The sequence below is a fragment of the Salvelinus namaycush genome, chromosome 38, assembly GCF_016432855.1.
Source record: "Salvelinus namaycush isolate Seneca chromosome 38, SaNama_1.0, whole genome shotgun sequence".
NCBI classification, from domain to species: Eukaryota; Metazoa; Chordata; class Actinopteri; order Salmoniformes; family Salmonidae; genus Salvelinus; species Salvelinus namaycush.
The window spans coordinates 4,338,087-4,351,176 of record NC_052344.1 but is presented as its reverse complement, the minus strand read 5'-3'; positions in this window follow the sequence as shown (position 1 = coordinate 4,351,176).

Below are 13,090 nucleotides of genomic sequence, written 5' to 3'. Positions count from 1 at the left end.
CTGTTAGCTATTTGGTAAGGTAACATTACAAAACATTTGGTGTCGAATTGACACTCATTTATTGGTTTATTCAACTGTTGTGACAAAAAAAACACCTGATTAGTGCACCCGTTTAGACTACAACCCTCTTAAGGGTTAGCCCCCTTTTTTTTTTTTGTTGCCTAAAATGACATACCCAAATCTAACTGTGTGTAGCTCAGGCCCTGAAGCAAGGATATGCATATTCTTGGTACCATTTGAAAGGAAACACTTTGAAGTTGATGGAAATGTGAAAGGAATGTAGTAGAATATAACACAATAGATCTGGTAAAAGATAATACAAAGAAAAAAACAACCGTTCTTTTGTGGTTTTTTGTACCATCATGTTTGAAATGCAAGAGAAATGCCACAATGTATTATTCCAGCCCAGGTAAAATTTAGATTTTGGCCACTAGATGGCATCAGTGTATGTGCAACGTTTTAGACTGATCCAATGAACCATTGGATTTCTGTTCAAAATGTTGTATCAAAACTGCCTAAATGTGCCTAACTGTTTATTAATAACTTTTCATGTTCAAAATTGTGCACGCTCCTCAAACAATAGCATGGTATTCTTTCACTGTAAAAGCTACTGTAAATTGGACAGTGCAGTTAAATTAACAATAATTTTGGCTTTCTGCCAATATCAGATATGTCTATGTCCTGGGAAATGTTCTTGTTACTTACAACCTCATGCTAATCGCATTAAACTACGTTGGCTCAACCATCCCATGGAAGGGACACCGATCTCGACGAAGTTAAAACCGCTTGTCATCCCCTTCTGCCATAGTTTGTGCATCTCAATTGTCATTAGAAACCACATTTGTTTAAGCAAGTCAGTTATGTTTTTTTAAAGGCAGTAAATGAGGCTGAATGAACAGTTTCTCTGCCAGACAAGGCTCTGCGGATAGCCAGGTGTAGTAGTGGTAAGATGTTGGGATTGCTGTTGGGACAGCTTTATGTGGGCCCTAACAGTTTGTGGGCACAGTTTGTCACTGTTATAGTGCAATTAATGTATTGTTTAGCGTTGTGTTGTGGCTTTGCTGGCATGCATCCCACTTTTTCATTTTTATTTTGCCCCACCAAGATTTACATGCTAAAATCGTCACTGACTACTACTAGTACTAATAATAATAATTAGACATTTTAATTTGGCGGGCATCTTTCAGGACATTTAGGGACATCTTACATTAAAAGTATGTCTACATAAAATCAAGTGCATCAATCAACAATGCAATATAAAATCAAAAACAATCAAAAGGACCTGACAAAATAGGACAGATAAAAAAGGGTAAGGGTTTGGTTTACGATGGTAGGGTACCCGGTTTAGGGTAAGGGTTTGGTTTACCGTGGTAGGGTACCCAGTTTACAGTAAGGGTTTGGATTAAGATGGTAGGGTTGGGAATAGGAGCTAAAGGCCCGGGCACCCATGGTGGAGAGAGGGAATGGGGGTAAGACGAGACCAGCAGAGGAGGAGCGGGAGGAGGCATAGACTGGGAGAAGATCAGAGAGGTAGGTGGGTCCCAGGGTTTTGTAGGTGAGGAGGAGTATTTTAAAGTTAACACAGAATTGCACATGGAGCCAGGATTGGTTTGATGTGTTCAGTTGATCTGGTTCTGGTGTGGATTCTGGCAGCAGTTCAGAACCAGTTGGAGTCTATTGATGAGTTTGGTGGGGATCTGGTGAGGAGAGTGTTACAGTAGTCTAGTCGGGAAGTAACAAAGGCATGGACGAGGGTTTCGGTGCTGGAGTGTGACAGTGAGGGGCGGAGCCTTGAGATAGGGGCGGAGCCTTGAGATATGCTGTCCGGGGCGGAGACTGGATGCTGGTCTTTATGTGAAGTTTTAAAGAGGGAACTATCCAGAGAGACACAGAGGCTTTTTACTTGTGTTTACAGAGAGACCGGGAAACTGAGAGAGTGGATTTGGAGCTGATGAGCATGACCTCTGTTTTGCTGCTGTTGAGTTTGAGGAGGTTCAGGCTCATCCAGCTCTGGATGTCGTGAAGGCAGCCGATGCGGGAGGGGAGTGGTGGGTTTGGTGGAGAGGTAGAGCTGGGTGTCATCAGCATAGCAGTGGAAGTAAACTGTGATGTTGCATGATCTTGCCCAGCGGTAGGAGGAATATGAATTCATCTGACAATAAGCATTCCTGGATGAGGAAGATTTTTGCACATTAAATGAGTGATTTACAGGAATGAGGTCCATGGTTTCAATCATAAGTGAAATGTATTCAGAAATCTACGACTTAAAACTATGCGGTTCACTATAAATCACTTATCAATCCATAATAATTAGCAGTTGTGAGATGGATGCCTATGTAAGTAGTAATGACAGTGTATCTAGTCACACTACATCAAGCTGCCCTCAAACCTATATACAGTTGAAGTCAGAAGTTTACATACACCTTAGCCAAATACATTTAAACTCAGTTTTTCACAATTCCTGACATTTAATACTAGTAAAAATTCCCTGTCTTAGGTCAGTTAGGATCACCACTTTATTTTAAGAATGTGAAATGTCAGAATAATAGTAGAGAGAATGATTTATTTCAGCTTTTATTTCTTTCATCACATTCCCAGTGGGTCAGAAGTTTACATACACTCAATTAGTATTTGGTAGCATTGCCTTAAACCATTTAAACTTGGGTCAAACGTTTCAGGGTAGCCTTCCACAAGCTTCCCACAATAAGTTGGGTGAATTTTGGCCCATTCCTCCTGACAGAGTTGGTGTAACTGAGTCAGGTTTGTAGGCCTCCTTGCTCGCACACGCTTTTTCAGTTCTGCCCACAAATTTTCTATAGGATTGAGGTCAGGGCTTTGTGATGGCCACTCCAATACCTTGACTTTGTTGTCCTTAAGCCATTTTGCCACAACTTTGGAAGTATGCTTGGGGTCATTGTCCATTTGGAAGACCCATTTGTGGGGTGCAGAAGGTAAGTAAAGTATGAGGACGTCAGTCCATTGAGTGCTTTGTAGGTGAGCATGAGCAGTTTGAAGGTGATCCAATAGCTCATGACCCTTTCACCACGACAATACCATCTGTTGACATCGGTATACAATATTGTCATCTCAGGTGACCTAACAACCCTCAGTGGCAGGTGGGGAGTTTAGGTGAGATGGCGAGGAGGAAATTCCAAAAGATGTCTGAGGAGCTCAGGGAGTCAAGGGATAAAGGACAGATAACTGAAGACATTAGGGCAAGAAGAGTTGATGACCACAGTCATTTAAATCCCAGGTCAGAGTGTCAGTCATTAGGATGGCAGCATAACACTAATTTAGCCACTCATTTGTAGTTTATAAGTGTTTCATAGGTAGTTTATTGGACCCATATTAGGTATTACTTCAATTTGATTTCAGCAACCCTCCAGTTGTTTGAACCAGCAATCTTGCAGCTATTGGCTCTGACTTAAAAGCTGCAAATTAGTGCCTGATAAGTGTGGGCTTAAATATAAGATAAGAAGTATGAAAGAAGAGATGAGGTTAATATAGGTTTAGAGACTTATGTGTTACAGAAAACGTAATTAGTCGTTTTTTTTCAGTATAAAAAGTGTACTGTTAACTCGTCATGTTTGGTTCCTCCTTATGTAGTTTAATAAATCTTCTTATTAAGTTGTCTGATTTCAAGGATCTGGGGGTGGAAGCTGTTGTCCTCATCTTGAAGAAAAATGGAGAACCAAGTAGGTGCAGCACCTGGCCATTAGTGGAGCATAACAGGTTGTCATGCCAACTGGAGTTGTCAGAGAATTTGGCCTTTCCTTTGCAGGTAAAGTATTATTGTAACATAGATCAAAAGCCAGACAATGTGGTTGCTGTGTTTGTTTTTGTAAGAATATTTTCCATAAATTCCTAAAATAGTAACAATAATTAGGTGGGTGCTTATACTTATATTGTGTTGAGTGTCATTCGGCACCATGTTATTTTGTTGATAGGTGTAACAACTAAACCACAGGAGGGTGGGTGGAGCCGAGCAGATCTAGTTCCGGCGGTTAAAGACGTCTTCAATTCTAAATGTAGTATGTTTAAAGTCATTTCCTTTCTTACAATAGCAAACAGCAGATACATTGTCACATCAATAGATTACAGATACATTTAGTCGCATCAAAAGACTACAGACAAAATGTAATTTTGTTGTTTAGTGTTACCTGTAATGTAGTATGTAACATTTTATGTATGTTATATACAGTATGTATGTATGTATGTTATCCATGCCAAGCTCTCTGTGTCTTCCCCTTTAGATAAATGTGGTGGAAAGTTAGTTCCCCTACCGCTCTTTTGAGGAGGAGACCATCGTCATTAGATGTCTGGGGCATGAGTTAACCATCAAGCGACTGTTATCTTTTGGAAACAAACAGCTGGAAGACATACTTGCAATGGCAGGAGAAATTAACATACTTAACATACTTGCAATAGTAGGTGTAAATTAATTATCTTTGTCTCATTCTACCTTATGGTTAAATCTTCCAATGAAATTATTACTTGAGATAACTGAATAGATATTGTAGGCCGGCCACTGAAATGACTCTTAACAACTGTATGCAAGAGATATTATTGTGTGAAAAAGAAGGGAAGCGCTGCACAATAATAGATTTTTGTAGATAGAAGTTGCTTTTTTGGTAAACAGGTTAATGTCTCTCTCCCTCTCTGATCATGTGTAGAATAACGCCTTATTAATGGCAGTAATGTTCTGTAACATATGGTTTTGCCTTGTTATTCAATATTTGCCTTTGATATTAATCTTTCAGATCTTTCTTGATAGCCTATTAGTTTAACTTAATGATAGTCCTTTTGCACATTGCTCCCGTCCCCCCCAGACGTGGCGAGGGCAAGCCAGGCCCCAGTGGACCTCCAGTGCCCCCAAGGCGTGTTGAGGAACAGTCTGGCCTCAGCGGATCTCCGGGCCCCCCAGACCCCTTGTTGCATCCACACCTGATCAGCCAGTGGGTCTACGTTGTCCCCAATCATTTGATGGCCATTTTCAAATGTCATTTTCAAATGTCTTCAAAGGTCAAATGTCCACAATATCCACTGCAACCACATTGCAACTAGCAAAGACCCTGAAGCAACAACAGAAACAGGGTTGTTGACACCAAAATGTTCAGTTGAGACCAATCATATTTCAGCTATATTACTGTAGGGGACGTGTTGAGGGGGCTGAGCTACAAAGTAGTAGCGCCTACCTGTTTGTGAATGCAGGGTAAAGGCTATGGGCCATAACTGCTATGATGTTTAATTAGCAATTTCATAATCCTTGTTTCATACCTTCTGGGTATCCTGCCTTGGAGACTTTTCTGGTGGGTCCACTTCTCTTCACTCCACTGATAACCAAAAGGCAATATATTTCCTCCTCATCCTTGCTGGTTCAGCTAGTAGTCCACTACACGTGTCACTCATATAAATAAGCCTGAACCCATTAAATGTTTGTATTCAAGACCAACCCTCACATCAAGCAACACCCATCTAGCAACAATCTACTAACTTCGATGGAAGAACAACCACTGTGGGAACCAACACAGAAAACATCAGGACACCACACATGACGAAAACAACAAGGAGCTGAAGACGGTGTTCTTCATACTACAAACCGGAACCCAAAATCAAAAGCGACACCAGCGAGCGATTTCCAACACCAGCGAGGGAGCCCCAACAGGCACATGGGTTCCTCCGGTACATGAGGTTGCAGGCCGGGCACCACAGAAGGAGAGAAATACAACACACAACATGAACACAGAGGGACCACTCAACAATTAACACACAACAAGAAGCACTACAACAGTGGCTAGCAAGTGGTGAAAAAAGACAACGAGGGAGCAACCGTTCATAATAAAGTGAGAGCAACTGTTCCGCAAACGTAGGTCAAGGCACATGAGGGACCGGTGGACCACGGGGTCACAGGACGCCTCACAAAAAACGATTGAATATCCTATTCAACCCACAGAGGGACACAACAGTCTCCCACACTCCTTAGACCAGTCGCTACAGAACTACACAAGTCGGATCCAAAACAAATACAGGAGGAGCCCTCAATGAATCGCCCATGCCCCTGCGACCTCACCTGTTCCCCAGAAACCCTGTCCCCCCCAAACAGGTGACAACGAGGGAGCACCAACCGGATTCAAGGAATCAGCCGAGCCACCATAGGCTAGAGCAACTACATAACAACGGACCAATCGGATGATGGCCTGACAACGTTAAGTATAACCAGCACACCTTTCTCCACAGGCCTCATCATTGACCAGACTGCTACAGGGACGGATCTACCGAATCGACCAGTAGCTGCAGAACAGACTCACCCAGACCTCGAGGGAACACACCTGAAGGCTGTCTCGACATTCCTTTTTGCACTTTTTGGGCGTTCCAACTCCGGTCCGATATTTTTTCTCCACCCTGCCACCTGAGGAAGCCGAGCAGGCAGAAACGCGTTGTGGCTGAGGCTTTTCTAGACCTGTGGTGTTGCTGTAAGGCAGGAGGGTTCCACCCGGGGGTTGGAAAATCCCCTTTTTGGCTACTTTTGTTCCATTGTACTTTTCTCTCTTCTTACTTTCCATTTTACATAGCACTCCGGAATGGCGACGAGGGACGTAACAGTTATGGGAAAGACTCTGGACACTGCAGCGCACCCTACTACACCCCCTACAGACTCCTCCACCCCAACGACTTGATCATCGGAACCCACACGGAGTCGTCACGACGGAAGACAACCAGAGGATTACAGATAGGGAGCAACAGAGAGGAGGCCCACAGGGCACGAGCGGAGGCACAGGCAAAGGAGCGGCGAGGAACCGGACTGGCTGGCTGCGTAGCATCAGTACGGAGCACCGGATGGGCGAGACACGACGTCGGATACCAAGGAATGCTGGAACCGCACTACAAACAACAAGACAGGGCTTGACGTTCAGGCAACGGGGTGACATGTATCCGTCGAGGGAATCGCCGACTTGACAACACAGTGACAGATCACCGATCCGGCACTACAGCGACAAATCCCCAGCAGGCACTCGACAACACAAAGCGGTGAGGGAGTACAATGGCAGCAACAGCACAAACGCCGAGGCAACACCGACCAGCATGAGGGACCAACGGACGGAGCAAACTGAGGTAACAAGCTGTCAAGAGAATTTTCTATCCCAATGATAATAACTAACAATCAATTAGCTTTGACCAATCCCCGAGGTTTGTAAGACCCTAGGTTTAATAATAATTAGGCAAAGACTCAGCTTATGCAAAAGGTTCGTACAGTTTATTCACGAGAACGTTCTGAAGTCCATAATACAAAGACATCCATTTAATAACTTGCTCCCTACGCACATACCTCCACACAAACAGTAGATATCCTACGCACATACATACACACGAACAGTAGATGAGTTGTATCGTCTCCCCATAGTTCTCACCACTGTTTATCACTACCAAGCCGACAGTTCCATTCTCCCGAGATTAGAGGAACCTTGAAAAGGACTCCCTGTTCTATCATAAGTTTCTCAGAGTTCTAGCCAGGTCGGGTCAAACACAGTTGAATTGTTCTCGGTATTTTCTTAGACACACACACACATTTCTCTACCAAACCTTATTGGACTTTTGTTTAGTACTTTAATCATTCATTATACAGCTGTCATAAACTGATAATCACTAATAGTTACGTTTCAGGGTGGGATTCTTTAATCATTACCGTTAAGCATATAATTCCCTTATCACAACCTTGGCCACCCCGGACTCCCTTTCCTTCCCCCATCCCAGCGCCGGGCCACCAGGGACAGTGCAGAGGCAAAAGCCCCTGACACACACCTGGGGCCCAGCAGAGCGCACCCACAACCCTCTGGGGTTTCCTCTACCCTCCCCTCTTCCCAGCGCCGGGCTACCAGGGACAGCGCGGAGGCAAAGCCCCCGACACACACCCGGTGACCACCAGAGCGCACTCCCAACACTTCGGGGCTGACCTGCACTAGACCCCCGCCACGGGCGAGATGATGTGGCACCTGTGGAGCTGCATCCTAAACTAGACGGGTTGCTCTCTTGCCCAAACCAGGGGTAGTGTGACCCTCTGGACGGCCCCGCAGCGGTTCGGGCTTGCCTCGAGTGGTACCCTCAGGCCGAGCAGCTCCTGCAGTTGTTGGAGCTGTCGCTCACCCACAATGACTTCCAGTTCAACAGTGACACCTACCTAGAGATCAAGGGAATGGCCATACGCAACCGCTTTACCCCAGCCTACGCAGACATCTACCTGGCCGAGTGGGAGGCTACAATGTTCCCTCTGTGCGCCCTGCGGCCCTCATTGTTCTACCGGTTCCTCAACAACATGTGGGGCATCTGGCCCTACCGATGGCAAGACTTCGTATTTACCACCAAAATAAACTGGGGATTGGAAATTATGCAGACCATTACATTGATGGATGCTACAATTTATCCTAAATATTAAAGCTGATCTACCCCCTAAAAAAAAACAATGTTTAAACCAAAAATATTTAAATAAAAAATAATAATAACATAAAAAATAAATGATCCTGTGACAGGATCCCCCTCCCCCCTCTCCCATATTTGAGACTTTGGACGCCAACTGCCTCCGTGCGGTCTGTAGGGGCTACAGGAATGCCCCTCTAAACTATGCCTGGGAAAAGACGCTTCTAAAATGCCGATGCTGCCCTACACAATCAGAAAACGAATTACTGCATTCCACCTTTAACCCTTTTTCATGTTCAAGAATTGAAGCGTGTGCTCATGGTTGGTACCTAGCTAGCACCAATACAACCAGCCTGAAAACAATGACCAGTAGAAACTGCAGTCCTTTTCATTATTCTTAGCAAAGATTTAGGAATCATTGTAAGTATTACCTAGGTTGCCACTTGCTGTTCGCCTATTGAAATTGAACTTCAGTTCATGAAAATAAATAGCTAGCCAGCTACTTAACCCTGTTGCCCAAAGCTAACGTTATAAGCAGCCAGCTAGCTTCATCTGGCTGGCGAAGCTCGACTGGAACGGGTTATGTGTTGTGGAGCTAGCCACAATAAGTATTTTGACACAATAGTGGAATTTGCGGTTTGCCTTCAAAATAAAGGTAGGTATTTGACAGTGATGCAAATGAATACAAATATAATTATGCCAACGTTTATTTTGAAGGTTAACCGCAAAGTCCACTATTGTGGCTAATCCTTATTGTGGATAGCTTCACATAGATGGGTCCTGCCACCATTAATCACATTTTTTAGTTATATTTTTTATTTCACCTTTATTTAAACTGGTAGACCAGTTGAGAACAAGTTCTCATTTACAACTGCGACCTGGCCAAAATAAAGCAAAGCAGTGCGACACAAAGAACAACACAGAGTTACACAAGGAATAAACAAACATACAGTCAGTAACACAATAGAAAAAGTCTATATACAGGGTGTGCAAATGGGGTAAGGAGGTAAGGCAATAAATAGGCCATAGTAGCGAAGTAATTACAATTTAGCAAATTAACACTGGAGTGATAGATGTGCAGATGATGATGTGCAAGTAGAAATACTGGTGTGCAAAAGAGCAAAAAAGTAAATAAAAACAATATGGGGATGAGGTAGGTAGTTGGATGGGCTATTTACAGATGGGCTGTGTACAGCTACAGCGATCAGTAAACTGCTCAGATAGTTGATGCTTAAATTTAGTGAGGGAGATAGAAGTCTACAACTTCAGCGATTTTTGCAATTCATTCCAGTCATTGGCAGCAGAGAAGTGGAAGGAAAGGAGGCCAAAGTAAGTGTTGGCTTTGGGGATGACCAGTGAGCTGAGATAAGGCGGAGCTTTACCTAGTAAAGACTTATAGATGACCTGGAGCCAATGGGTCTGGCAACGAATATGTAGCAAGGGCCAGCCGACGAGGGCATACAGGTCGCAGTGGTGGGTGGTATATGGGGAACTGTCTTATAAATGAGGGTTATCTTAGATGACACCTAGCTATATAGTTAGCTGCTAGCTACACTGTATTTTAGTTAGCTGCTAGCTAACTATAGCTACTGAAACAAATTATGTCGTGTTATTTGACATGCAAATAATACGTGTCTCTTTTTTGACACGTAAAGACCCAAACTGCGCTCCATAGAAATCCTGGTTGAGAATGAAATGACTGAACAAATGAACAACGAAACAGCACAGCAAGTAAGTGAAATAAATTGGTTTTACTGGTAATGGGGACATAATTAAATTTCTCGCATGGAATAGCCTTAATTTCTCAGAATAAGAATAGACGAATTTCAGAAGAAATATATTTGTTTCTGGCCATTTTGAGCCTGTAATTGAACCCACACATGCTGATGCTCTAGATACTCAACTAGTCTAAAGAAGACCAGTTTTATTGCTTCTATAATCAGAACAACAGATTTCAGCTGTGCTAACATAATTGCAAAAGGGTTTTCTAATGATCAATTAGGCTTTTAAAATTATAAACTTGGATTAGCTAACACAACGTGCCATTGGAACACAGGAGTGATGATTGCTGATAATGGGCCTCTGTACGCCTATGTAGATATTCCATTTGAAAAAATCTGCCATTTCCAGCTACAAAAGTCATTTGCAACATTAACAATGTCTACACTGTATTTCTGATCAATTTGATGTTATTTTAATGGACCAAAAATGTGCTTTTCTTTCAAAAACAAGGACATTTCGAAGTGACCCAAAACTTTTTAACAATGGTGTACATTTGGAATAATTCATGACGTCATTTTTTAATTTTTTTAACCTTTATTTAACTAGGCAAGTCAGTTAAGATCAAATTCTTATTTTCAATGACGGCCAGGAACAGTGGGTTAACTGCCTTGTTCAGGGGCAGACCGACATATTTTTTACCTTGTCAGCTCGGGGATTCAATCTTGCAACCTTTCGGTTACTAGTCCAACGCTCTAATGGCTACCTGCCGCCCCGAGTCAATGACAAACATGGTAAAGATAATATTTATATTTATATGGTCTGAAGTACTGAGTTAGTCTGTCATAACTCTGCTTGCCTTGTTGGTTGAATACACAAAGTATATGATGGAGGAGTGCATCATATTTTTTTCTCTATTTCTCTCGCTCTGTCTCCCTTTCATATAGATATGGACCAATGGGTTTCTGGCTTGCAGACTTGTGAGCGGATGCTGATTTGTTGAACCTGAGAGAGCACAGCAAGACAGCCCTGAATTCAGAACCAGTCTTTGGCATTATATTTTCTCTACAGGTCCGCTCTACAGTGTTGGAGATAGAGAGCAGGAAACAGAGTGGGATATCTGGTGATCTAGTCTTTGACTATATTCCATCTGTCGCAGGGGAGGCAAGAGCAACTGTGTGTGTGTGTGTGTGTGTGTGTGTGTGTGTGTGTGTGTGTGTGTGTGTGTGTGTGTGTGTGTGTGTGTGTGTGTGTGTGTGTGTGTGTGTGTGTGTGTGTGTGTGTGTGTGTGTGTGTGTGTGTGTGTGTGGACATGTTTAACTATTCTTGTGTGGACCAGAAGTCCCTACAAGAATAGTAAACAAAGTCAAAATTGACCAGCTGGGAACATTTTGTTAGTCCCCTCAAGGTCAAATGCTATTTCTAGGGGGTTTAGGGTTAAGGTTAGAATTAGTGTTAGGGTTAGAATTAAGTTAAATATTAAGGTTAGGAGCTAGGGTTAGTTGTAGGGTTAGGGTTAGGAGCTAGGGTTAGGTTTAGGGTTAGGATAAAGTTGAGGTTTTTGGGTTAGGGTTAGGGTTAGGGTTAGGGTAAGAGTACGGGTTAGGATTAGGGTTAGGGTTAGGGGTTAGGGAAAATAGGATTTTGAATGGGACTGAATTGTATGTCCCCACAAGGTTAGCTGTACAAGACTGTGTGTGTGTGTGTGTGTGTGTGTGTGTGTGTGTGTGTGTGTGTGTGTGTGTGTGTGTGTGTGTGTGTGTGTGTGTGTGTGTGTGTGTGTGTGTGTGTGTGTGTGTGTGTGTGTGTGTGTGTGTGTGTGTGTGTGTGTGTGAAACAGTGTATGGTACATGTAATGATCATTTGTGTTGTTCATGGTTCTGTTCATTCTGTTGCAGTCTACAGATGTAGGATGTTAATTTGAGCCAGTTTGCTACAGCAGAAAAAATGATCCTGCAGTAACAGGAAATTGTAATTAAATTTTTGTACGGCTTGATAAATTAGGGCAACTCAACTCTGACATTTTAAAGTGGAAATGACAAACTGCAGAAGCCTTTAGAAAACTTAAATGCACTATAAAAGTTTGCATTTCCTGCTGTACAGGAAAATTCTCAGCAACAAAAGAGTGATCAAATTCAAATCCTACATCTGTACTGTTCCAATTTCTCAGTCACAGCTACACAAACAGATTTATTTTGAGTTGTAATCTTTTCCCCGTCAGATCAATTAATGAAATCCACTTTTATTGTCTCAGCTCAGTGATACCGAACAGGTTGGATTATTGAAAAGTAATTGCTGTTCTACATGGCTGTGCCAGAGAAAGGAGAAAATTAAGTTGGTAATGTATGAATTCCCTCAACAGGTAATTATAATGAAGGTTCACATTTATGAGAGGAAATGTCTCTATGCTTTATATTACATATGAGTCAGTCTTTCTTTTGCACACTGTTCATATGTCCTCCCTTGTCAACCAAGGCACGAAAGGTTATTTTTGTAGCTGAAAAGGCTCAAAGTAAATATCAGGTGAAGAAATGTGATATTGCTGTTTCTATATCATGACTAGAATATGAATAGAAATACAGTTATTCAAGGTAGTGGATTGAATATATGTAGGCTTCTCGTGGATGGGTGGTGCTGAATATCACATTTCCCCTATGCAAATGTATATTTCTGTTTATCTCCTTTCAAATAAAACATCTTATGAAAGTCAATTAAACAGATTACATGCCACTCTTCCCCTACACACAGGAAATTATTAACTCTTGGTGTCACGTCCGTGAATGGCTGACAGGGATAAAGAGTGTAATGGCTGTTTGAATTGATCCCTGTGAGTTGACAAGATGTTTGGCCGATGAAGCATCGTCACTGTCCCGTCGAGATAGATGACTTTTGAGCACGACGTGACAGTGAGCGGTGGATTTATTTTCCGTTGAGTATTAATCAACAGAGCATTTATTTC